The sequence below is a fragment of the Ursus arctos genome, unplaced genomic scaffold (assembly GCF_023065955.2).
Source record: "Ursus arctos isolate Adak ecotype North America unplaced genomic scaffold, UrsArc2.0 scaffold_1, whole genome shotgun sequence".
Taxonomy (NCBI): domain Eukaryota; kingdom Metazoa; phylum Chordata; class Mammalia; order Carnivora; family Ursidae; genus Ursus; species Ursus arctos.
This window is the reverse complement of record NW_026622763.1, coordinates 50,774,537-50,800,622: the sequence shown is the minus strand read 5'-3', so window position 1 is coordinate 50,800,622 and position 26,086 is coordinate 50,774,537. Positions and strand designations below refer to the sequence as shown.

At 38.0% G+C, this 26,086-nt stretch overlaps 1 long non-coding RNA gene across 1 annotated transcript; it reads left to right on the top strand.

Annotated features, from left to right (window-relative positions):
• The first annotated feature begins 526 nt into the window (after nt 1-526).
• On the top strand, nt 527-24,136 carry LOC125281304 (uncharacterized). Its single transcript, XR_007188428.2, has 4 exons — nt 527-1,042; nt 5,058-5,169; nt 17,628-17,806; nt 23,177-24,136. It is a non-coding gene; the product is annotated as an uncharacterized LOC125281304 (long non-coding RNA).
• The last annotated feature ends 1,950 nt before the right edge of the window (nt 24,137-26,086 follow it).

Sequence of the window (26,086 nt, the reverse complement as noted above, 5' to 3'; positions counted from 1 at the left end):
GCGGTGATTATATACTTTCCAGTTGGGAGGGGGTTAGGGACAGCACAAGCCTCCAAGGTATTTTGGAAACAAGGTTTCCAGGACCCTGAGGGGGCTAGCTCTTGTTAGGAAAATGTCATGTATTACTGTTTAGTAAAAACTCAGTCATGAGGCCCTTCAGATGTATATCGGTGGGCCAAAGCTTGGAGGATAAATGCTAACATATCTTGGGGCGTAGGGATAAAGGAAGTTTCCAGAGGAATTTCTATATTTTTAAAATAGACTCATAGGATCCTTGGGGGTCAGGCTAAGATTGCCTTTTGCCTTTAGCAAAGTGTCAGCATCCAAGCAGCTGAGCTCCCAGAGGAACGTCACTCTGTTTCAAGGACTTGTCTTTGGGCTGTAAGTAGTAAGGAAATTTAATATTTCTTTTGCCTTTGTTTCACCCATCAGAAAACAGTATTGAAAAATTAAACTTTGGTGTGTACATCAACTAAGTATGTTTATATGTCATATTTCTGATGTGTTAAAATACGGGGTAACCACACTGTGGCATCTTAAATGAGTTTAACTGTGCAAAAAAAGGAAGAGGAAGTGAATTTACCATGACAAATAGTTTGAAATAATTTGTGGTGAAAACCAAAAGGCTTCCTACAACCAAAATCTGTTACACAAGGCGAGCCAGGTAAGCAATAAAACAACGCTTTAAATTTCTGTTGCATGAAACGTTTGGTGGCCGTACGTACTGTGTGACAGGTGCTAGCAGTTGTGCAAGATTTGAATTCTCTGAATTGTTGAACATCTGTCTTCGAGCACTTTTTGGTTTCTAAGAATGTAACATGGGGCAGGAAGTAGAGAAATCAACCAGAAGTAAGGTTTTCATGTGCCCAAAGGAGGTCGCCACAAAGATCTTACGAGATAGACCGTCTCTAGAAGTGCCTTTGGCATCGCTGGTCATAAGTGCTCTCCCTGCTAGGCCGGGCTGCATCTATCTGCTGGGAGAAGTTACTCAACAGCCTCCGGGAGGCATTTGGGTTCACATGCAGCTTCCTTTCTCCTGCTGGTAAGTCAGAAAAACTATTTCCTGTGAGCACTTCCTAGCTTCCCTCTTTACGTTTCATGGCACCGTCAGTGAATTAACCTTGCCCCAACTTAATGAGGCAGCAAGTTCTTCCGTGTAAAGCATCGTAGTTTAGTCCCTAGATGATTCCAATATAAGCTTTGCTTTGCTTGGTTCTTGTACAGGGGAATTGTCTTTCTGGATGAGGTGCTCAGTGCATTAGATGTGCTCATTATGGAGATGCTTCTGATTATTTCTGGGATTGAAATACTTGCCTGTCGCACATACTGGCCTAGGTGTGGTCTCTGGGAGAACTGGTGTTAAAGCTGGAAAAACGGCAGTCATAATGAGGCCTGGGCGGTGGCGAGAGGAGAGATGGAGTGGAGCAGCCCAGCTAGGACGCTTCGGCAGAGAGGAAACGATATTGACCATCGGGAGGGCACTATAAATATGCACCCTGGTCACCACAGTCCAGCACAGCTTCATTCATCTAAGGATAATCAGGTGGTTCACCGATCATGGCAGTGGAATGACATTCAAATTCAGAAGAACAGTAATATGACTTTTTAGTACAAAGAAAATGGAAAAAAATGCAAATTAGGGCCTGACAGCATATTTTGACTTACCTAATTAGCTAGTAGAAGGCATGACACAGGCATTGTCATATACCACCGATGGCTACAAGCGCCTGAAAGTCTTGAGAATGTGGCTCGTGGTGTATTAGTGTGCTAGGGCTGCTGTAACAAAGTCCCCCAGGCCAGGGATCTTAAAAAACAGAAATCTATTTTCTCGTAATTCTGTAAGAAGTCCAAGATCAAGGTGTATGTAGGCAGCAGTGGTTTCTTCTGAGGCCTCTCTCCTTGGCTTATAGATGGCCATCTTGTCTGTGTCTTCACATAGGCTTCCTTTTGTACATGTCTGTGTCCAAATGTTGCCTTCTTATCAGGACATCAGTCATATTGGATTAGGGCCCACTCTAATGACCCCATTTTAACTTAGTTACCTCTTTAAAGACTTTGTCTCCACATACAGTCACATTCTGAGGTACTGGGGTTAGGACTTCAACAAATAGACTTAAAAAGGGACACTACAGTTATTCTTTTAGAAAGCGTTCCTAAAGAGGCAAATATAATTCCTCAAATTATAGGATCATATATTACTTTCTTATAACCTGTTTTTCTTACCCATTCTGTATTTTGACTATTTCTCTATGTATTTAAACACCTACAACATCAGTTTTAATCATTATCCAGTATGCAGTCATACAAACACATTGTAATTTAGTTAGCAATTCTTTCAGTTTTAATTCAGTTTTTTGAATAAGAAATACGTTCATGCAATTGAAAAATCAAAAACAGTATAGCAAAGATAAATACTAAGAAGTCTCATTCCTGTCCTACCCCCCTTTCCTTATAAGTAACTCTTTTTATTAGTTTTTTGTGTCTCCTTCCAGTGTTTTCTTATGCAAATAAAACCAAATGCAAATATACATTCTTATTTCCCCTGCTTTCTTACACAAAAGAGAACACACTGTTTACACTGCTCTGCATCTCTTTTTTTTTTTTTACCTAATATATTTCTAGAGCCTCCCCATTATTAGTACTGCAAGGGCATCCTCATTCTCTCCTCCAGCCACAAAACATACAATTGTGTGAATGAACCATAGTTTATTTAACCAGTGTCCTCTATGGAAGGTTATTTCTCATCTTTTTCTATTACATGCAGAGGGGCAAAGAATAAACTTATACATATGTGATTTCCTACAATTACAGGTGTATTGCTAAGATAAATTCCTAGGAATGGGATTGCTGAGTCAAAATGCCTTTGTAGTTTTGGTCGACACTGCCAAGTTGCCCTGCAGAGGGGCTGCACCATTCTGTGAACAGCAGCTAATTTTTCACAGCCTCTCTAGGAGGATGAGCTGCAAACTTCTGGATATTTATCAATATCAAATGCCTCATTTTTGAACATTTAAATTGTTTCCACTTTTGCTACACTTAATAACACTATGATCAATATCCTTATAGCTTTACCTTCAACTCATATTTTAATTATTCCCTTAAATTTCTCAAAGTTGATTACATTATTCCAGGAGTATCTGCATTTTTAGGGATTTTTATCTGTACTTATTTTGGGGCTTCTTGAAGTCTCATGGGCTTTGAAGTGTGGAGGGGAGCAGTCTCCACTCCTGTCATTCATGTCCTAAGCTTACATAGCTAATAAACAAAACTAGAAAATCAGTTTTCTGTAAGCATTTAAACATTGATTCTCTTCAATGATTTAAAATTTAATTACAAATTTAATATAAAGGATTATTTAGGATATTTCAAATGTTTTAAACAAACATATTTATAATTTTAAAACAGCAACACCATGAGTTCAATTCATTTTTATTTTATTTTTGCTTTTTAAAAGATTTATTTTTATTTTTTTATTTTTAAGTTTTAATTATTTAAGTAACCTCTATACTCCATGCAGGACTCGAACTCATGATCCTGAGATCAAGAGTCGCAGGCTCTAATGACTGAGCCAGGCAGGTGCCCCCAATTCATTTTTAAAAATTATCTCTATACTTGTTCTTACACCTGCCAAGGTTGCAACAATACTAATTTCTAAATTTTCCTGGGATTATACTTTTCTGGTAATTTTCTGAGAGTCAAATTTAAAAAAAGAAAGAAAGAAAATAGACTGCTTCAGACCAGGTCAGAGAGCCTGAATTATCAATTTCGTTGACCTGCAGTTTTATTTTCCAAGGTGATTCAAACCTAAAACATCTGTCATCAGAATACTTCTCCTCCCTCTGCCCCCTTTCTTTTAATAGGCTTTCTTTTTTAGAGCAGTTTCAAGTTCACAGCAACATTGAGCACCAAGTACAGAGAATTCCTGTATTCTCCCTGTCCCCACACATGCATTACCTCCCCCACTATCAATATCCCCCACCAGAGTGGTACTTCTGTTACAATTGATGAATCTACACTGACACATCATTATGACCTAAAGTCCATAGTTTACCTTGGTGTTTACTTTTGGTTGTACAATGTATAGCTTTGGACAAATTAATGGCACGAATCCATCATTATAGTATCATACAGCATAATTTCACTGCCCTAAAAGTCCCCTATATTCTGATTATTCATCCTCCCATCCCACCTAAGCCCTGGCAACACTGATCTTTTCTTACTATCTCCACAGTTTTGCCATTCCCAGAATGTCATAGAGTTGGAATCACATAGTATTCAGCCTTTCCAGACTGGCTTCCTTTAATAATATGCACTCAGAGTTCCCCAGGGTCTTTTTTTTTTTTTTTAAGATTTTATTTATTTGACAGAGAGAGAGAGAGAGAGCATGCACAAGCAGCGGGAGCAGCAGTCAGAGGGAGAGGGAGAAGCAGGCTCCCTGCCCAGCAGAGAGCCCGATATGGGACTCTATCCCAGGACCCTGGGATCATGATCTGAGCCTAAGGCAGACCCTTAACTAACTGAGCCACCCAGGCTCCCCACCTCAGTGTATTTCATGAGGTTTTGTTTTTTTTTTTTTTTGGTGTTTATTTGTTTGGGTTTTTTTTTTAGAGAGAGAGTGTGTGTGAGCACGTGGGCGGGGGGAGGCAGACGGAGAGGGAGAGAGAGAATCTTAAGCAGGCTCCGCCTAGCACAGAACCCTATGCAGGGCTCATTCACACGACCCTGAACTGAAATCAAGAGTCGGACACCCCACTGACTCAACCACCCAGGCACCTCTGTATTTTATGGTTTGATAGCTCATTTCTTTTTAGTGCTGAATAATATTCCATTGCCTGGATGTATCACAGTTTGCTTATCCATTCACCTACTAAAGGACATCTTGGTTACTTCCAAGTTTTGGCAACTCTAACTAAAGCACCTATAGCATCAGTGTGCAGGTTCTTGTGTATACATACATACATATTCAATTCATTTGAATAAGCACCAAGGAGCATAATTGCTGGATTACATTGCGACAGTGTGTTTAATTTTGTAAAAAACCTGTAACTATCTTTCAGAGTGGCTGTACCATCTTGCATTTCCACCAGCAATGAATGACAGTTCCTGTTCCTCCACATCCTCACCAATGCTTGATGTTGTCAGTGTTTTGGATTCGGGCCATTCTAATAGGTGTGTAGTAATATTTCATTGTTGTTTTAACTTGCAATTCCCTAATGAAATATGATGCTGAACGTCTTTTCTTATGATTGTTTGCCATCTGTATGTCTTCTTTGGTAAGATAGGCTCCTTTTTAATAGTTAGGTTTTACTCACTTTGAGGAGGCTTTTCATGTCCACACTTTCACATAGATTTTAGTTTCTTGCAAGATGATCTCTTTTCCTGAAATAACGTGTTCATTTTTTTTGTTTGCTTGATCACCATTATATAAGCCAGTATCACATCCCGATTATGTATTGAGTATTAAGTCCTTGTCTTCTAGCATCATAGGGAAACTAGGTAAGTTTTACTAGGCCTTAGAAATAATAGACCCTCTAAAGGTTCATCTCCATGGAGGTGTGCCTGGCTGGCTCAGTCAGTGGAGCATGCAACTCTTGATCTCAGGGTCATGAGTTCAAGCCCCACTTTGGGCGTGGAGCCTACTTAAAAATAAATAAATAAATAAATAAATAAATATTACAAAAATAAACCCACACAAACAAAAGCCCCAAAGATTCATCTCCATGGAGACAAGGGAGAGAGATTGTATTGCCTCCTTCCTCTTTATTTTTTTTATTTTTTATTTTTTATTTTTTAAAGATTTTATTTATTTATTCGACAGAGATAGAGACAGCCAGCGAGAGAGGCAACACAAGCAGGGGGAGTGGGAGAGGAAGAAGCAGGCTCATAGCGGAGGAGCCTGATGTGGGGCTTGATCCCACAACGCCGGGATCACGCCCTGAGCCGAAGGCAGACGCTTAACCGCTGTGCCACCCAGGTGCCCCTGCCTCCTTCCTCTTTAGAGCACGTGGCCAATCCACCATCTTTCCACCCTCTCTTGGACCCTCGTTTCCTACTTATTCCTATCCTTGGTAGAATTTCTACTTTTTCATTTATTTGGCTAATCTTATAGTTCCATGACTTTCCCTTTCCCTTCTTAATCAAAGAGAGAAAAATACATACCATATTTTATCAAATATAAGATGCTATTGATTGTCAGCTGTGTCATTATTTTATAAACCTCTAAGAAAGAGAAAAACCTTTTTAAAAAAGATTTTATTTATTTAGAGAGAGAGAGTGCAAGCAGGGAGAGGGGCAAAGGGAGAGAAAGAGAAAGAATCTCAAGCAGACTCTGTGCTGAGCATGAAGCCCAACAGTCATGAGTGAGATCATGACCTGAGCCAAAATCAAGAGTTGGACACTCAACTGACTGAGCCACCCAGGTGCCCCGAAGAAAGAAAAATCTTACTAAACTATACACAATACCTTAACAATAGTCTGGGATGACTTAAGAATTTGTTAAACTAGCCCCTCACCACTGAAATTTTTTTATTTCTTACAAGGGGTTTGGCAATTTTTCCTTCCTTCAATTGTATTTCTTGGTGTGTAATAAGAATCTTTTTTTTGCATCTTAGTAACAAAATATGACATAGCTCCATCTATTTGTGGGTATTTTTCTTTCTCAGTTTCCATAAAGCACTTGGTTGTTTCATTGAACAAAAATATGGAAAATATGTTGACATTCCCTGAATATGAAGGCCTCACTAATATCAAATGCACATTCCATTGCTCTGTTCATTGGCTTTCTGTGTACACAATACCTCATTTCAACAAATGCCAGAATTACAGAAGAAACTTTTTTTAGACATTTCAAATGACAGTTAAATTCAACCTGTGAAATACCAACAATGTACATTGCTCAATGAAAGTGAAACATTATGAACAGCTGTGACCACGTATGAACACACAGCTCTTCACTAATAGCAATTTTTAAAAGCCATCCACAGTAGAAGCACAATTTTAGAGATGTAACAAATGTGTTAAAAAAAAAAGTTGTCTTAGAATCAATAAATATGTTTCTATAATTTATTAATCGTCATTTTCCATTAGGAAAAACATACAACTCCATAAATGTCAACATTGCCCTATTTATTAAAAATTAAGCATATTCTATTGCATTCACCTTTTTTAGGTTATAATTTCTATTTTATACAATATATGTAGACTTTTCCCTTTTGCATATCATTAAAGACTCATGGCTTTTCACAGATGAAACTCATTTCAGTTAGCCATAAGTGTCTTTTTTCCTTAGGTTGACTCCATTGTCCTTTTGACATCACCCTGACATTTTACAAACATCCTTGCTTTCTGAAAGTGCTTATTAAGGAATATTAAGCCTATCTTGATTTTTTTCTCTATTATAGGACATGGGATTAGATATTTTTAATGGCTGCTAGAATTAAAGATCAAAATCTGAGCACACACCTAGGGTTACAAATTAGATTCCATGACCCGTGTAGCTGGGACATTAACTCTGCTGGGCCACTTTGATGGCCTAGCTGGAAAAAAATATTTCTCTTGATAATCTTGAGTTGACATTGATTTCCGCATTTTAACAGTAATATTCCAATCTAACTTTCATCCTTCTAAATTCCGACCCAGTATAGAAATTTTAAATTTGTTTTCTATACAACATACCTACTTAAATGTTTAACCTCTCACTTAACTATAATTTTATCATCTCCTCTTAAAGAAGATTTAAAAATCTTTTAAAAAAGTAATCTCCACACCCAACATGGGGCTTGAACCCATGGCCCCCAGATCAAGAGTCACATGCTCCACCAACTGAGCCAGCCAGGCGCCCCTTGTCCCCTCTCTTATAATCCTTATGTATTTTATCATTCACTAATCTGTAGTAACTTTATTGACACTGCTAAATCCCCTCTCTACACTCATGCTCATAGTGGCATTACTCACAAAAAAGCAAAAAGCAACTCAAGTCTCCGTTGACAGATGAATGGATAAACAAAATGTGGTATATACATAAAATAGTATATCATTCTAACTTTAAAGCGGAGGAAATTCTGACAACATCTATGCTACAACATAGATGAAATAAGCTAGTTGCAAAAAGACAAATACTGTATGACTCAACTTCTATGAGTTACCTAGAGTAGTCAAATTCATAGAGACAGAAAGTAGAATGGTGGTTGCCAGGGCTAGGAATGAAGGAATGGGGAGCTGTTGTTTAATGGGTATGGAGTTTTAGTTTTGAAAGATGAAAAGTGTTCAGGAGATTGGTTACACAGAAATGTGAATGTACTTAACACTACTTAACTATGGTTAAGATAGTAAATTTTATGTTAAGTGTATTTTGCCAAAAGTAAAAAAAAAAATTAATTTATACTTTCATCAGTAGGGTATAGGAGTACTTATTTCTCCTAAAATTACATTTACAATGCAAAAGCAACTAGTTTTGTTTTTCAAAGTTTAATGAAGTTCATTGGAAGAATTAACAATATTTAACAATATATTACTAGCACTTTTAGTAAATTTTGCAGTGAAGAGTGAAAAATCCTCTAAGAATGGATTCTTAACCTGGAGGTCCATGGATTTTTAGATCTATCAACAGGTTGCAGAACCCCTGAGATTGTGTAGCAAATCCCAGGGATGTTAATATGTGTTTCCTGCTCCCCGAGAGAGAATCTATAGCTTATGTCAAATTCCCCAAAATCTATGTGACTCTAAAAGAAGCTTCAGACTAGTATTCTGCAGAAACAGGAATCTTCAAAAGTGCCAGAATTAAGATTTGAAAATAATTTAAAATGCTATCAAAATAGACCAAATCTAATAATCTAACAGGTAAATATAAAATTTTGCTTTTATGTTAAAAAAAATTAATTTCTCAAGCAGAACACCAGCTTAATAGCACTTCATATGAAAACATCTGGGAGCAGTAGGAACAACTTTCTCTCCCCAGCTACACAACAGAATTATCTGCAGCTCTCTCCAAACATAGAAATGCCTGGCCTAGTCCATGGAAGATTCTAATTCAGTAGGTCTGTGATAGGCCCTAGCATCTGTATTTTTCTGAAGTTCAACAGTTATTTCTAACTAACCTTTGTTTTGGGTTAAGCACTGTGGTTTTAGACGGCTTAAAATTGAATCCCCTCTCCCCTGTCACTAGCTGGGGGGCTCTATTAGCATTAGATTATTCATCTATAAAATGGGAGTAAAATTGTACCCAATTTCACCATATTATTATGGTGGTACAATAAGTTAATGTCTTAAAAGGGTTGCTAGACTTAGCAAATAAAACTAGAAGACACACAGTTAAATTTAAATTTTAGATAAACAATAAATAATTTTTTACTATAAGTATAATCATTTAATATTTGGGACATACTTATACTAAAAAAATATTTATCTGACTCCAATTTAATTGAGTGTCCTATATTTTATCTGACAACCCTATGCCTTAGGCAAAGGAGGACCTCAATAAATGTTAAAAAAAATCCAATAATAGTCCCAAACTCTAGCTTCTATGTGAGTTCTCAGTGTGAGGTTAAGTTGTTTAAATACATGAATGGATGGATGGATGGATGGATAAATAGATAGACAGATTGGTAGATGGATTGGTATAAGTGTTTTTAGGCTAAATTAATGGTGAAGTCCAGACCAAGGAAGCTGAGAGTCTCATCTGTTCTGGTCTGATTAAGCTGGAGTAAAAGTCAGGAGGACTTGAGCAGAAAAGATATGACTTCAAGGTGATTGAAAAGCTCCCTTTAAAGAACCACTTAATTTTCTTGAGAGTTGTCCCAGAGCAAAGATTAGAACCAAAGTGGAAGAGTGACTTTGAAGCAGCTATGAGGCCACTGTGAGGAAAATGCTCAAGGGTTAGATCAGTCTATAATCCAGTAAGCTAAAACCTGAAGAGCGGTTGAGTTTCTCACCAACCGTGGCTGGATGACTTCTGTCAAAAGTGTCACAAAGGTGATTTCCTACTGGAAAGGTTGTATATATGGCCCTATTGTCCTCTCAAATCCTCTGAATGAAGTAAGGCTAGGCAGAGTTAGTGTTGATAATGTGGCTCTTTCCAAACAGTGGCTCTCCATCCAGTGATTTCAAAGAATGTTCAATGACTGGTGATGAAACATTGCATATACATCTGTAAACAGTGAGACGGCCATTAAATCATAATTAATCGACAAACATTGGTAAAGTGAATTTATTTTTATTTATTTTTTTATTTTTTTAAAGATTTTATTTATTCATTCAACACAGAGAGAGAAACAGCCAGTGAGAGAGGGAACACAAGCAGGGGGAGTGGGAGAGGAAGAAGCAGGCTTCCAGCGGAAGAGCCTGACATGGGGCTCGATCCCAGAACGCCAGGATCACGCCCTGAGCCGAAGGCAGCCGCTTAATGACTGAGCCACCTAGGTGCCCCGGTAAAGTGAATTTAAAATTAATCACAAACTTACGCTATAAATGTGCAGGCTTTTATGATGAAATTAGGATAAGGAAGGCAGATAATATAAAATGGGGTTTCAGCTGAGTGCCTAATGTGACTTAGAAGCAATTTTTTTTTTAAAGATTTTATTTATTTATTCGACAGAGATAGAGACAGCCAGCGAGAGAGGGAACACAAGCAGGGGGAGTGGGAGAGGAAGAAGCAGGCTCCTAGCAGAGGAGCCTGATGTGGGGCTCGATCCCGTAACGCCAGGATCACGCCCTGAGCCGAAGGCAGACGCTTAACCGCTGTGCCACCCAGGCGCCCCTAGAAGCAATTTTTAAGGGATTTAGATACATAAAAAATAATACAGACTGAAACTGATTGATCCTCATTTATTTCTGATGCTGATTAGTACCTGATATAACTCTCCCAAATAGTTCTGATTTTGTCCAATTTAGCTTGCCTGAATTTTAAAGCTTCTAAGCTCAAGCCTACCTTTGTGGATCCCTACACATCACTCCAGGACTGTGGAATGTGGGCTATGTTAAGTCACAGAGAATGGTATGTAGAGAAAAGAATCATAGCTTCCAGACAGTCATACAATAAAAGTATGTTCAAATCATTATTGTTGCACACACCAAAATTTAAAACTCCTTTATGTGATGGTATCGTATCACTCAGCTGAAATTTAACTACTCAGCATACCGGCTGGCAAAAGAAACACCTGAAGGAGGCACTGAGGTATTTTAAATAATACAATGTCCCTGTGGGGTGCTGAGAAATAGCAATAGGAGAGGAAGAAAGCCCACTATTTCTATTTCCATTGTGTTTTCCAAAGAAGCAGCATGCTCATTTGCATGTTTCAATGGGATTTTACTGTCTACTAGCATTGGTTCTCATTTAACGAGGGGGAAAAGCTCTTGCCACATTGGCCTCTCTTCCCTGTCTTATACACTCATCCTAGTGGCGCCTGTGTTTTTAGGGAAAGGGAGTCCGTGAGCCATTATTGTCAGCTGTGTCAAAGGTGTGCCCTCTACTCAGCACTTAGTAATTATTCACTGGGGGGGATAGCTTTCTTCCCCCTTAGACTCTCTCTGTTTAAAATAACAACCACATTTCAGGTCACTTGTTCACTGGCATTCTGTACGACGAAGACGCAAAAGTACCAAACCTCAAATTCCACGATTTCTACTGTGTAGAACCTTTTCAAGAGATTAGTCTCTGAAATGTACAGGTTCTATTTTGAATGTGCAAGATAACCCTCCCTCATGACTGAAAAACACTTCCCCAACAAAGACGACCACTGGATCTACCACTTTTGCTAGGCCTCACTCCCAAAACAAACATATAGGAAAATGCACTGGCTGGGTGATTCTCCGAACTTCAGAGTGACTCTGGGCTTTAGATATCAAGACTCAGAAAGACTCATTGTTCTTGGGGCTTTTTGAGTTCAGAGAGACCCTAGCATGATTTGGGCTAGCCTAGAAAACCAATCTAAAAGACACATATACATACTGCTAATAAAAGACTATTTCTAAGAGAAATACTTCCAGTAGCAAACAATTTAGTTACAGATTTCTTTGGAAAACAACATTTTCATTATTTTGAAAATGAATTTGGGTACATGGCCCTTTCATTAGAAACTTACTGGATGAGCAGGACTTGAGATTTATTTTTTAATAATTTACATTACATATTGCCAAAAATGTTGATTCTGGTGATATCAGAGCCATGCTTTGTTCTGTTTAATCAATTAAATAAGGTACTGAAATACAGAAATGTGCTATAAATTTGCATTAGAATTGATCAGTAGGTAAATAGATATGAAAGACTTTAGGTTACAATCACTAAAGAGCTAAAATAAGCAAAGATTTTCTTATCCAGATTGAAGGATAAATTTATTAGGATCAGATTTTTCTGATCATGCAGGGTTTCGATGGCCATTTGTAATCATTTCTCATTTCCATCCCTTAGTCAATCAGACCTACTTCTGAGGCATCTTTGGATACTGGTCTAACTTCCCATTCTCATCACCGCCAACCCAACCACCAACTCTATCCAGCCCAGCTACTCTCATAACCTGCTCATTCAATAGTTCTAATGGCCCTTTTATACATCCTATCCAAACCCACTCCAATACTCTACTTTGGCACATTCATTCTAAGATTTGTCCACTGCAGTTTTAAATGTGCAAATTTTTATATCGAAAATTATTCTACTCATCCATAAGATGCAAGAATTTTACATCTTTTTTGCAGTTGAGATATTGGGGCTCTGTTGATCCATTGTTATTTCTTAAATGGTGCCTCTGAGCAAAAAAGTTCCATGCTTTAATTGATTGAGCTGACACATGTATAGCACATTAAGTGAGCCTATGCATTCATATCACACATTAAATATGCGCATCGAATACATTCATAATGTATTTCCAGTTGGCCAGCCTACGTCCTTTGCCTCTCACTTTTTTTTGTACTTGTTTTTTCCTGGTAACTATAGAACATAGATGAATACCCCTTTTTTAAAAAAAAAAATTTTATTTTTAAGTAATCTCTACACCCAATGTGGTACTGGAACTTACAACCCTGAGATCAAGAGTCGCGTGCTCTACGGACTGAGCCAGCCAGGCGCCCCTAGATGAATACTGTCTTTAGGTAGACTCTTGGTTGGACTTAAGTTGTGATTTAAGAGGAGAAAGATCATCTCCCCTATAGAAGTTGCTTATGTAAACATTTATTGACCATCTGCTCTGGGCCAGGTGGCAGGTTAGGTATTAAGGATAAAAAATGGGCACACGATGTCTATTCTATTGACAAGAAAACTTGGTGCGGTGGTTCTCATACCTTAGCGTTCTTCGGAGTCATGTGAGGGTATTAGTTTAAATGCAGATTCTGGAGTTCTCATCTACCCCAATTTTAAAAGTTTGGGGTGGGGCCCAGGAATCTGCATTTTAGCAAGTCCTGCCAGTGATTCTGATGTAGGCCATCCATTGATAACACTTTTAAAACACAGTATTAAATTCTTTTGAGTGTTTTATATTTGTGCCTGTAGTTCTGTACTGTTATGAAGTTAAAAAAATGCTATTTTGGGGCGCCTGGGTGGCTCAGTCAGTTAAGCATCTGCCTTCTGCTAAAGTCATGATCCCTGGGTCCTGCGATCGAACCCCATGTCGGGCTCCCTGCTCAGCCAGGAGCCTGCTTCTATTTCTGCCTCTGTTGCTCCCTCTGCTTGCGCTCTCTCTCATGTGTTGCTCTCTCTCTCTCTCAAATAAATAAATACAATCTTTTAAAAAATGCTATTTCAAGGAAAATGTTATTTAGCCAGTTTCCTTTTCCATGTTTTTTTCTATCATATTTAAAATAAGAAATCTCATATTCTGAGATTACCAGTTAAGTACAAGAAGATTAAAAGTATAAATACGTTGCCTAAATCCTAGAAATTTATCATGTATCTTTTTCCCCCAACATTAAAATGTACAATTAAATACCTTATAACAATGTTATCACTTTGTAGAAATTTAGATTTCCAAGTTTACTACTCTGAGTCTGCTTTATAGATCCTTTTCCTGCACGTAGGGTCTCCTGCTTTCAGGAGGAGAGGAACATTTCATTCTTCTAGTCGAACTAAAGGCCTAAATTATGATTTGCTTGAGATATAGTTTTTAGCCAGATCCCCACTACTTTGAAAGAGATTATGGAAATAAGTTTTTTTTTAAGGTTTTATTTATTTATTTGAGGTGGGGAGGGGCAGAAGGAGAGGGAGAAAGAGTCTTAAGCAGACTCCACACTGAGCACAGAGCCCCTCGTGGGACTCAGTCTTACAACCCTGAGAACATGACCTGAGCCAAAACCAAGAGTCAGACACTTAACCAACTGCACCACCCCGGCTCCCCGAATATGTGTTTTAACAAAGCAAAACATTAAATAACCTCACTAAGTGAGTCTTTAGAGGCCTATTTATTTATACTTTAATGTTTCAGTAGTTTTTTTCAGTTTGTCTCACCAAAACAAGAAAATTTGGGGAAAGTAGAATTCTGTAGTTCCAAATGTCCTTAATGATTTAAGAAAGTAGAGGGGCAATGACATTTGCATATATTAGTACGAATGGGGGGATAAAAGCATAATATGACTACATAATATGACTACATGAAAAAACACTTTTGACAGTGTTTCCTAATTACTAACAGTGATGGCTGTGTAGAATTTGGTATTTTTCTCTTAAAATTTGGTATTTTGAGTTTGATCAGGGAAAGGCCCCACCCCCTGCCTGCCGCACTCACTCCCCAGTCCGTCTTAAACTTTCTTTTCCAACTCACTGTGAAGTCTCTCCTCCAGCCAGAATGCTTCCTTTCTTGTACACCTTTTTTTGCATTTCAACTGCAAGTAACTTAGTCTTTTAGAGACACTTAGAGGGATGCCTTGCTCACCTTACTGAGAGGAAATTCATTGTTTTACTTCTCTACCAACTCTGCCCATGCAACTAAGGACATGCATATACATACATAAATTGACAGTTACTTGGCTGCCATCTATTATATATATAACCATATATGGCATATATATGTCAACTTTTGAGAGCATTAAAAAATGTATGTGATGTTTTTTAATAAGCAGGAGACAGTTATCCACATTACATTTAAATAAAATGAAATAGTCCCACCATGGCTCTCTTAGAGCAGCTACAATACCTTTGAACTAATTGGGAATCTCAATGGAAAATCTCACAAGAGCGATCATTTTTAGACATTTATTCACCAAAAAGAGATCCAAGGAGACAATATCTTACAAAATGAACAGTGTCAATTTTCCAGGGACAATATACATAATTTCAGGAGCAAAATATGAGTATATATTTAATTATTGCCCCCTTGAAAATGGTTTAACTATAGATCTTGTTCAGGTACTGTTTTCTTCTTAGTGTCTGACATTATCTTGTTGGGAAAAGGGTGTTTGGGCTTGTGAAGAGCGTTTCATGTCTTTAATGTTAAGGGCTGGAAGAATTTCACTAGTTCAATCTCTGCTAACAGCAAATATACAAAAATGCAGTTCAGGGAAGTGTTGCTACTGACTCCAACTTGCCGGCCATAGACATTCTGCATTTTGAACTGATTGAGGAAAGAAGTATGTTAGAAAAGGAGCAGAAAATGAGCAGAATAATGATTCATGCAGTGGTTGCCAAGAACCTTGCACTTCAATTAAAATATTAAAAATGGGTGTTTTTCTCTTAATAGAAAATAATTACGACTTTCACTTCTAATTTTTAAAATAGTTTATTTATTATTATTTTTTTAGTAATCTCTACACCTAACGTGGGGCTCAAACTCACAACCCTGAGATTAAGAGTTGCCTGCTCTTCCAACTGAGCCAGCCAGGCGCTCCCACTTCTAATTTTTATTCAAATTTTATTTCACTGAACTTTTCTCTCAACTGCAAAAATTTACTTCATAATAAAGAGTATGGAACTCAAAGTTAAAGAATAAATTGTCAACTTTGCTTCATGTGTGAAAAAAAATCACAGGATTTCATAAGATTTCTTTACATACTCCTCTTCTTCAGTCAACTTACTTCTGCAAGTATGGAAGATTACAGCACAAGCTGCTGTATATAGTTGTGCAGATTGTACAGTCCACAACCTGCACAACCGTATGTGGCAGCTCTGATTGCAGAAGCTGATTTTCCTACATTTCCTGGACTTTGTGTTTACAGACTGATATGAATAGAAACCAATGAAATATATTTCATCAATGGAGAGCCCCAGTTATGCCCTCCACACACGGGCATGTAAGACATTTGCTTTTAGCACAAGAGATAAAAAACAAACAAAAAACCCTAAATATGTCAAGACCAGGCAATTGCATTATTAAAACAATAAATACATAATAAAAGCAAACAGAAAACTCAAAGTCATCATGGAGATGTATCTTGTGTCATTTAAGACACAGGGTTTTGATAACACTGATGAAGTCATGGCGGTAGTGATTCTTCTCCTTACGTAGGCCTTTCATCCCTGTTAGGATTGGTATTTCTAAGCATGGCTCCTAACTTCATGCACCTGATTTATCTTAGCATATGGCTGAGCTCACAGATTCCCTTTTTTGATCAAATGCTTGGTTGTCGATACAAGTTTATACCTGAGCAGAATGTTTTTAAAGAGCAAATTTAAACAAGATTTTTTTTTAACATTTTATTTATTCATTTGAGAGAGAGAGCACAAGTGGGGGGCAGAGGCAGACGGAGAGGGAGAAGCTGACTCCCTGCTGAGCAGGGAGCCTGATGCAGGGCTTGATCCCAGGACCCCGAGATCATGACCTGAGCAGAAGGCAGATGATTAACCAACTGAGCCACTCAGGCGCCCCTAAAAAGATTTCTTATGGCAATCCAAACTGGCTTTATTATTAACCAAGGAAAATTAGCAGCTTTTATACCTTAATCATTCCACGGATTCTGTAACTAAAAACTGAACAGGGCTGTGTTCAAGTATTATTGATGGCAACTAATTCCAAATCTGAGAATACAGCATGGAAACATAATCAAGGAACAACATCCTCCATTATAATCTCCTCTTTTGTGAACAGGTTCAAGACTTGCCATATGAATGACTAGAAAAATAGTCATCAACAGGTCAGATTTTGAAGTGTGTACAGATGGTCCCCTAACATTGTCTTAAACTATATCTGCTCTTTGGACCATGACACCTTAAAGTCCATTGTTACAGATTGGTTTCGTCTGTTACCAAGAGCTCTTTAAAAATCCAAATGCCCTTTGGAGCCTTGACATTTGTGTTATGAAAATAACACTATTATGAATAAAATGTTTGTGCATCCATTTTGAGCAAAAATTCTCGATGTATTCAAGGGTTTATAGGATCTTGTGATTAAATTAGTTTGGGAAATGATGGAATCAAAGTCAATCCACCTGCACTTTTCAAAGCTCTGAAAGTGCTGGTGTGCATTGGGAATCTTCAGAGAAGAATCTAATAGGCAGCCCTCCCCCAATGTATCCTACCAAAGAAGGACAGATTTGTGAGACTGATATTTTACCGGACATGTTTAGGGAAGTGTGTTGGCCTTGCCAGGTAAACCCCTTCTAACATCTAAGCAGAAAGAGTGTTAATATGGATACGCGACAAATGGAGTTCTTAAGGATACCATGGGAAGAATAAGAGAACTAACAACTCAACTCCCTTTTGCTTTTTCCTGTAGCCCTCTCCTGGCTGCTGAGGGGTGCCTGACAGTGATCTTCACCTAAGAAGACCAAGTGAATTCAGGGTACAGTGCAGGGGAAAGGACACTTCAAGTGGACATCTGCAGCCAGCTCTGATTCTGACTTGAGGGGAGAATGTTACTCTACTTACGCTCTTTTCCCCCCAATGGATGTAAAGGTAAATCTGGAAGGCCTTAGAGATTACTTCTTTTTGGGGGACTTACAGGGTTTCTGAGGCTCAAGGGCAGATCCTGGCTCCATGAGGCTTGAAAGTTACCCAATTTGTAGGTAGAGAGAACTTGTTAATAGAAAGAATACAAAATTAGCAACAAAAGTGGCTATTTAACATGAGGAAAAGAATCACAACAAATTATATTTTTTAAACTGACAAATACCACGAATATCACAAAATCTAGGGAAAACAACACAAATTTGATGAACTGCCTGACATACTTCTATTTTTAAAGTATAATTTTTTGCTGCATGCTTGTTGTTTGCCTCTTCGTAGGAAGGTTTCAAAGATTTTACGTAGACTAGAAAGATAATCCAGGCTTTCCTCTAGCAAGCTTGAAATTTGTTATTTAAAATTTTGAGAAGTTTCTTTCAGCATCATAACGTATCAGAAATGTCAGGTAAAATTTTAGGATTATTGTCAAATTTTAGGAAACTTTTACCTAGTTTATTTCATGTACGAGATTTCAGAGTATTTCAGATGTTCTTGTCAGTGACTAATTGACTACTCTTTGAGTTGAAGACGCTCGCTGAATAGTTTGTCACCAATGCCCTGTTGTAGTGGCTTGTCAACAAGCTTGATGTTGAGTCCTGTACCTTCGCATCATGGTGCCAGGTGAATTAGCATAGCGTGCAGCAAGAGTATTCCTGGAAACAATTCCTGCGCTGGCAATAACTCAACTATATACAGAACCTCCTTAATGTGTGAACCTCCTTGATATATCCCATTCAATTCAAACTGAATGTGTCCTCCATTTAGCTTTGACTTAGCCTGATTCCCCAAATACCCATGGCCATTCCAACAACACTCACCTGTCCTGAGGGTGGGAAGGTCAGCGTGGCAAGAGCAATGATATGAATTAATTGCCATTAAAATACCTTAATCGTGCAAATTTTACAAAAATATATCACCTTGTGAACACATGTCCAGGATTTCTCCCAGGGCCTTCAAGGGGTCCATATGAGTGAGGGAAGCTGACGTGTAAGCTTCATTTCAGCATCAGGGGAAATTTACCCATGAGGTTCACACCCTTCCAAAACCAAGTGTCTCTGAGTTGGATCTTCAATACTGTATTAACTTGAACAGTCTGGTATACATGTATCCTACAGAAACCAAGAGTAAGGCAATGGGCCAGCAAAACAGTACCTTTCACAGCTTTCCTTACAGCTTGGGGTGGCCAGGTGAGACCAGTTCTGGTCAAGGAGACATGAGCGAAAAGTCACTGAATAGAGGTTTCTGAAAAATCTCTTCCAAGTTTTAGCTAGCACATACCTTTTGCCTTTTGCCACTTTGTTGCTGCTTGGAATTCAGGTGCAATGCCAGACATGGAGCAGTCATCTTGTGACCACAAAATAACAGGAGGGCAAAACACTGTATGCTAAGATAGAGATGCAGAAAGATAGAAGGGAAGGCTTCTAGCCTGATGTCACTGTCTACCCTCACCCTCCTTGTTACATGAAGAGAACATTGTGATGTTTTTCTGATATTTGCTGCTGAATACAATTGCAAATTGAAACACTTCCCATGGTAGTGATTTTGAATTAAGGATCGAGGAGACAGAATTTCTTTCGCAACCCTCTGTGGGACTTGGAACATTTAAAAAATTTGTTAGCTTATGCAATGAATAATGCGCATTGTTTTCACAAGTCTTTCCCATATTTCTCATTGACATTTTAAAATCAAGAAATATTTGAAGTCTTAAAATTATGATACTGTCAATGTTTGGGTTGTTTTTTAAAATTTTATTTAAATTCTCTTACTTTGGTCTGGTTGCATAGAAATTTTGCGTGGGATATGGTATTGATTTAAGGTGGTTTTCATGGGCCATGTTTGACATGTATCTCATATATCTTTATTTTGTCCTTTTATAAAATGGAAATAATTACTGGTTCTTATTAAACACAAATGATGTAAATGTATTGTCATTTCTCTGTATGCCACTGATAGGTATTAAACATTACTCCTATGAGATATTTTGCTTGGTTCCTAATGTGCATATTAGGATCCTGTGAAATAAGGGTTTAAGTGTGTTCAGGATTATTGGTTAAGCTAATGGCCTTCGGACTTTTCAGGGTAACACTTGAGAATTGATCTTATTTTTGCCTAGAGCCTATCAGGTATTCTTCACCCAGGGCAGACTTGAGGGGTAAATGAATTTCGTACCAGGCTGAAGGGCTCCTTGTAACTCAGCCATATCTGTTTTTATATTTCATGTCATGCGTGTACGTTCCTTGCCCCTCCCATGACTTTGCAATTCAGTCCAGAGTTTACAATCTGTCACACAGTTGTCCCACAACATGAAGTTTCCTTTTGTTGTAGAATACGCTATTCTATTCTTTTATTTATTTTATTAAATCTCTTGGGATGCCTGGGTGGCTCAGTTGGTTAAGTGTCTGCCTTCAACTCAGGTCATGTTCTCAGGGTCCTGGAATCGAGCCTCACGTCTGGCTCTTTGCTCAGAGGGGAGCCTGCTTCTCCTCCCTCTGCTGCTCCCCCTGCTCAGGCTCTCTCTCTCAAATAAATAAATAATATTAAAAAAACTCTACTTATGGTAAATTACTTATTAATTCATTCATTTATTCAACAATGTTTAATGAGTGCCACAATATAATGGATACGGTTCTAGGCATTGGGAATGCAGTACAAATAAAGCTGACAAGGATCTTGCTCTTATGAAGTTGACATTCTAGCAAAAGTGGACAATAAACAATGCTGTTTTACAGCTAGGAATGGAGCTAGGGTATGGTGGAAACTGGTTTCCTAAAAATCATGATCAGAGTAACCCAGAATCCAGCAGCCCAGAAAATATCTCCCACTTGACTGAAATGGTCTTGTGCCCCTTTCTCCTTAAAATTTTCTCTTGCCCTTCAATTTATGGCACTGCCACAACTGTAAGTGCTCATTAATAGGTTAGAGTCATGAATAGACTTAGGAAGGACTTGTCAAATATTATAGACTTTTAATGGGTTTGAATTATAGAATGTTAAAATTGGAAGGGAATTTAGAGATAATGTGGAAACCATATTATCTGGGATCCTCCTTGATTATCAGTGTAAACAATTAGACCTTGGACCCTGATTGAATAGAATATCAGGTATACATATCCTAGGCCAGGATGTCTTTCCTACGTGGTGCCAAACTGGGGAAGTTTCTGGAGGTGGATGCCAAAATATGAAGCAGACTCCTTGAGATGGGTGGATTGATGCAAGAAAATACTAAAGATGATTTATTTATTTATTTATTGTTATTTCTATCAGAACTAACCTTACCTGGACCAAAAAAAAAGAAAAGAAAAAAGAAAAAGAAATATCTGGATTTAATGACTTTATTCTCTTAGCATTCATTCACCTTTGGTCAATTCTATAATACAGAAGTGTGGAAGTAACTATGAATGGTGATTACAAAGTAATCTGATTATTTAAGCCCAATAACCTACACATTATGACAAGGTGTTCATGCCTCCCATTACTTTGCAGTTTCAGTTCAGAGTGACTTTTAGTGCTGGGTTTCTCCTAGCCAATGGAAAGTCAAAGATAAATGAAGTCAGCTTCTTTATGAGGTCGCCATGGGCATTTTGGGCAGGATAATTCTTTGCTGTACTAGACTGTCCCACTCAATGTAGGATATTCAGGACCTCTGGCTTCTAGAGACTAAATGAGAGGGGTGCCTCCCTCCCGTCATTATGACAATCAAAAATTTCCCCAAATACCCCTACAAGGGGGGTGGGGGTGTGGAGACTGCATTGTCCTCCTGATTGAAAACCACTGGTAATGGGAAAAAATATATTTAACACATCACTACCATACGACATAACATGTGCTTGGCTAAATGTTTGTGTTCATTGATATGGGAGCACAGAGGAGGGGCGCCTAACCAAATCTGGTGGTTCTCACAGGCATTTAAATAAGGGTTATTCCTATCAAAATAATCCAATAATACCATTCCTATTCAAAATATTTTAGAAATTCTTTTCTGGATTACTTTTAGAGCCTGAGTCATGTTCTTCTGAATTTGTTTAACGTAGGAAACTTTCTTCCTTTGGAAACATCCCAAAGTTGCTTGTAGCCAAGTCTTGTGAATAAAGACGAGTGAACAAGCTGGACAATATTATTTTTAGGTAAAAACAGTTTCACAGAACATAAAATTATGAGCTGACACTTAGTGGTTATTGAATTATGAAAACCACTTAGCCCAGGTTTTAATAAGAGGTACCACTTATTTCATTATTTTTCATATTTGTATTATTATTACAAGATTGTTAGCACTCTATTAAGCACTGTGGTTACATAAACAAAAGACAGTTTCTGCCTTTAAGGAGATCGCTATCTAGTGAGGGAGGTAAACAAGTAAATCAACAATTGCAGTTGCAAAATGGATAAGTGCAAGAGATATATTTGTGCTGCTATGGGAGTGCAAAGGAGGGGCACCAGCTCAGTCTAACAGTAAGGAATGCAGAAAGTTTGCCGAGGGAATTTGATGCTCTCTCTGAGTTTTGAATGTACAGCGTTGATTGGCTCAGAGGAGGAATGGAAGGCATTCTAGGTAGCGGCAGCAACATATCCAAGGATACAATGGGTTGAAAGTGTGGTTCACTCTGTGAACTTCAAGTTCTTTGATGTCTGAAGCAAAGGGGCAGGAGATGACACTGGCGAGACAGGCAGCATCCTTCATCATACCATTTTTATGCACCTTAGCAAGAAATTTGGACTTTGTATTGAAGATGAAGGATGGCCATGAAGGCCTTAAAGGGTAGAAATCTGATGATACCTTTATTTTAAATCATGCTAGTAATATAGTAGAAAATGATCTGGGGGAGGGTAAAATCGGAGACAGAAAGTCGTTAATATGTGAGGAAAGAGAGAAATGATGAGATATTAAATAAAGAGGTAGGAATGGGGATTAAAAGGCACCTGGGTGGCTCAGTCAGTTAAGCATCTGACTCTTGATCTCAGCTCTGGTCTTGATCTCAGGGTCGTGAGTTCAAGTTTGGCGCTGGGCTCCATGCCCAGCATGGAGCCCATTTTTAAAAAAAGAAGAGGAAGGATTAAAGACATTAAAAAATTATAAAGTAACAGTAATAAAAACAATATGGTTCTTGATCAGGAAAAGAGATCCGTTCTGACCAGTGAATCAGAATAGAGAGTTCAGAAACCAACAGGTGCATGGGAATTATTTATGCAGTATATATGGCATTTTAATTTAGTAGAACAGGATGGAATATTTGATAAAAGATGTTGGCTAGGGGGCATATTAATTCTGATTAATAAGTTACCAAAAACCTGATGCCTTAAACAATACGTATTCATTATCTTACAGTTGTCTAGGTCAGAAGTCTGACACAGGTGTCAGTGGGCTAAAATCGAGGTGTCAGCAAGATGGCATTCCTTTCTGGAAGGCTATAGGTAAGCATCTATTTCCTTGCCTTTTCAAGTTCTAGATGCCACCCTTATTCCTTGGTTCTGGGCCTTCTCTTCTATCACTGAAGCTAACAGCATTGCATTTCTCTAACCATTCTACAGTCATGTTTCCTTCTGACCATAGCCATGTATAATTCTCCATTTTTAAGGATTCATGTTATTAGATTGGGCCCACCCACATAATCCAGGATAATCTCCTAATTTCAAATTCCATAACCTTAATCACATCTGTAAAATCTCTTTTGCCCTGTGAGGTAACGTTTTTAAGTTCTGGGGTTAGGGTGTCAACATCTCTTCTGGGCCATTATTCTGCCTATCACAGGGGAAAAAAAACATGCCAGTTTAGATCCCTACCTCACACCATAAACAAAGAATAAATTATTTATGGATTAAAGATCTAAACATAAAAACAAAGTTACCAAAGTATTAGAAGAAAACATAGGAGGATATCTTTAAACAAGAAAACCTTCTTGGGTAGGATAAGAAACTCAGTGGTCATAAATAAATTTATGGGGCAGACTTGACTCAATAAATATTTAAAACATCTGTACAATAAAAGTCACCACAAAAAGCTACAAAGTTAAGAGACAAGGATCAGACTAGAAAAAAATACTTGCAACGTATACAACAGGCAAAGATAATATCCATAGTATGTAAAGATCATTTCCAAACCAATAAGGAAAAAACCCAACCTGATAGAAAAATGGGCAAAGAGTAAAACAGATGATTTAAAGAAGAAATAAAAGTAATCAATAAACAAGTAAGGGGGAAAAATTAAATTTCTTTAGTTATTAGCTAATATTATTTAGGAATTTCTATATATGTGCTAAATCTTTAAAGAAAGCAAGGAATGATGAAATGTATTCAGGGTAATGTTTCCTGGGGTAAGGTAGAGAGGAGCATACTGGGAACTTTAACATTATTGATATTCTATTTCTCAAAATGAGTGGTAAATTCATAGACACTCATTTTTATTTTTAATGTCATAATTTATATATATTTTAAACCTATTTTTGTGTGTGTATGTATCCAATGATTTATGATTTAAAAAATGGAAAAACAGGGTTTGGGGGCTTTGTATTTTTTTTTACTTTTTATTTTGAAACAACTTATTTGAAACAATTTCAAACTTACAGAAAAGTTGCAAGAATTGTGCAAAGAACTCCCGTATATCTTTTTTTCAGAGACCCAATTCAAGTTTGGCAATTGTCCCAATAATATTCTTTATAGCAAAGGATCCACTCCAGGCTTATGTGTTTGTGATATTAGGATTTATAATAAGAAATACCTATTTGATCTTCATCCTGATTTTTAATATGGAGATCCTAAAACCCTTGGAATGTCCTAAGTCATAAGAGCGATAAAGGTGTCTTGATATTCATTACAAACCCCTTTCAACCCCAGGTGACTTGGAAAGCCCCTAAGGATGGGGACTGGTTGCCAGGGGAACCAAACATATAGTTCGGAGGTTGGAAATTTCAGTCCCAGCTTTCTGACCTCTTTTTAGGAGAGGGGCTAGAGGTTGAATTGATTGCCAATGTGGCCAATGATTTCATCAGTCTTGCCTATGCAATGAAGCCTCCATAAAAACTCAGGATGGAGTTCAGTTGGTGAACACATAGAGATGAGGAAAGAGTGGCACTCCTAGGGAGCATGGAAGCTTCTTGCCCCTTACCTCATACCTTGCATGTGTCTCTCTTCCATGTGGCTGTTATCCTTTTATAATACACCAGTAAATGGGCACCTGGGTGGCTCAGTTGGTTAACTGTCTGCCTTCAGCTCAGGTCATGATCCCAGGGTCCTGGGATCAAGCCCCGCATTAGGCTTCTTGCTCGGCGGGGACCCTGCTTCTCCCTCTGCCTGCTGCTCCCCCTGCTTGTGCTTGCTCTCTTTCTCTCTCAAATAAATAAATAGAATCTTAAAAAAAAAAAAAACACTAGTAAACATAAGTAAATGTTCCTCTGAGTTCTGTGAGCTGCTCTAGTAAAGTAATCAAACCTAAGGAAGAGGTTGTGGGAACCTCTGATTTATAGTCAGTTGGTCAGAAGTACAGGTAACAACCGGGACTTGTGATTGGCCTCTGAATGGAGAGAGGCAGTCTTGTCAGACTGAGCCCTTAACTTGTGGGGTCTGACACTATCTCCACATTGGAACTGAGGTAGTTGCTTCATGGTGTTAAAAAAACATATATTGTAGTGCTGTACCCTGTGGTCACATCTCTTTAGTCTCCTTCACTCTGAAAGAGTTCTTCAGTCTTTCCTTAATTCCATGACTTTGACATTTTTTAAGACTACAGGCCAATAAATTTGTAAAATATCTCTCAACATAGGTTTATTTGAAGTTTCCTTATAATCAGACCCAGATCATCGTGGAACATCATAGAAGTGAAGTTGGATTTTTCTTCTTGAATCCCAATAGGTAGCCCACAATGTCAATTTGTCCCATTTCTGATGACATTAATTTGATCAGTTGCTTAAGATGGTACCTGCCAGGTTTCTCGAGAAAAAAATTACTCCTCCACCCTTTTATAATTACTATTCGAGGGAGGTACTTTGAGACTGTGTAAAATGTCCCTCATTCCACTTTCACCCTTTTGTAATAGCATCCATTGATGCCTCTTGCCTGAGTTGTTACTATGCTAATTGCCAAAAAGTGATTTTTTTTCTAATTCCATCATTTCTTCTACATTTATTATTACAAAGAGTGAAATGTCCCCAGAGATATCGATGACTGACATTAATTTTTGATAGTCTGGTGATTTTTTTTTTCTCCAGACATTCAGGTATATAAGGGAGAAACCAATGGTTGG